General features: G+C 43.3%; 1 long non-coding RNA gene across 1 annotated transcript; it reads left to right on the top strand.

The window, feature by feature from the left end:
- The first annotated feature begins 135 nt into the window (after nucleotides 1–135).
- Nucleotides 136–894, top strand: LOC115070372. Its single transcript, XR_003849539.1, has 2 exons — nucleotides 136–334; nucleotides 639–894. It is a non-coding gene; the product is annotated as an uncharacterized LOC115070372 (long non-coding RNA).
- The last annotated feature ends 1,092 nt before the right edge of the window (nucleotides 895–1,986 follow it).

Genomic DNA, 1,986 nt, shown 5'->3' with positions numbered 1-1,986 from the left:
TTTGCCTTTTTTTTTTTTTTTCTTTTTTTTTTTTTGAGACACGGTCTCCCTGTAGGCCCAGCTGGCCTGGACTTACTATGTGAACCAGGGAACCAGGCTGGCCTCTGCCTCCCAAATCCTGGGATTAAAGATATGTGCCACCACATTGGACTCTGACTTTTCAGTGTTTTATTTGCTTTTTCTCTAAGACCACTGAAGAATTCAGGAAAATGAAGAGAGGCTTTCAAAACCCAGTGTTTGAAGAGAAGAGAAGCAGGGAACGTCTGGTTGGTGATGTCCCCAAATCTGTGGATTAGCAAGAGAAAGGCTACATGGGACTCCTGTGCAGGGTCAGGTATGACAGTGTCTCATTCTCACCATCTACTGCCCAGAGCAAAGGCAAGGAAATGGAGTCTTTGCTGACTTTGGAACAACATGCAGTTTGCTATTTGAGAAAGTGTTCAGCTCTGTAAATTGTTGTTAGAGTTGGTAAGTGGTTGTGGATGACAATCTTTTCTTCCCCATTTAGGGTCGACATGAAGCTTTTAGGGCTTTTAATATGGTTGGTGCCCATGAAGGTCAGATGTTCCAGAGGAACTGTTGTATAAAGCCACCTGCTGTGTTCATTCTAATAAATGGAAAATGTCCTTCTCTTTCAGCCAGAGGAAGAACTGGGGCACAAAGATAGCCAAGGAGTGGACCAACCACTAAGCCATTAGCACAGGAGTCATCTCCAGTATGTGAGCTGCCTGATAGTGACGAGGAAGGACTGGAGTGGGGACGGCAGACAGAAGAGGACCTTTCCCTTCACAGTTCTCAGCCTGTGCTGTGTGAGATCCAACACAGTCACTGCAGACCCACGTCATCAAGTGGATTGTGACACATTTATGCTAATAAAACATTATCACCACTTTAGCCAATGTCTAAACTGTTTTCTATCAATGATCCACATAACAATTTTTAATAAAAATAATATATAAGCAACTGATGGCTTATAGTAGGAGAGTAGGAGAGTCAGACTCTTTCAAGGATGTGATTTTTATTATTAATAGGGTCTCTGTAGCCCCAGCCTGCCTGGAACTCACTATGTAGATCAGGTAGACCTCAATCTCACAGAAATCTGCCTGCCTCTGCATCCTGGGTCCTGGGATTAGAGTCCTGCATCACTATGTACAGCATAAGAATGGGACTCTTGGTAAATTAACCAGACTGTAGTAGATGGACATACACTGGAGGACATTTGGGGACACAATTAGACTCTATATTGTATACCACAGAAATCTGCCTGCCTCTGCCTCCAGAATCCTGGGATTAGAGTCCTGCATCACTATGTACAGCATAAGAATGGGACTCTTGGTAAATTAACCAGACTGTAGTAGATGGACATACACTGGAGGACATTTGGGGACACAATTAGACTCTACAGACCTTATTGTATACATGATGGACTATATTAAATCGGGAAGAGTGGCTAGGTGAGGGAATCTAAATGCCATCAAATTATAGCAATACAAAAAGCAAAGAAATAGCTTAATTTCAAATGCATGTGGTTATCAGTTAAAAACAAGAAAGAATGTTTATTGGGTTCCAAAGGGAAAGGTCATGCCTGGGGGTAGGAATGGCATCGGGCAGCTGGAGTAAGAAGTTGAGAGATCATGTCTGAGTCACAAACGGGACACACAGAGAAAAACTGGAGGTGGGGGAAAGCTGTAAACTCAATGCCTGTCCCCCAGTGACATGCTTCCTCCAGTAAGGCTTTATCTCTTAAGGGTCTCATGAGGTCCCTGAACAGTATCACCAACAGGAGACCAAGCGTTCAAACACATTAGCCTGTGGGGGGCATTTCTCCTTCAAGCTGCCACAGTAGTGTTCTGGTTCACTTCTTTTTGCATCTCAGTGACTTTTTATGTGATGAAACGTATAATTCTATTTGAAGGCAGAATTGATCGTGGAGATGGTGTTCTCTGAGAAAAAGTGGGTGCTCTTCTCATTATGGCATCAGTATTC

Source organism: Nannospalax galili, unplaced genomic scaffold (genome assembly GCF_000622305.1).
Source record: "Nannospalax galili isolate Female #2095 unplaced genomic scaffold, S.galili_v1.0 scaffold1096, whole genome shotgun sequence".
In the NCBI taxonomy this organism is placed as follows: Eukaryota; Metazoa; Chordata; class Mammalia; order Rodentia; family Spalacidae; genus Nannospalax; species Nannospalax galili.
Note: the sequence above shows the minus strand (reverse complement) of the source record. Positions and strands in the feature narration are given on the sequence as shown.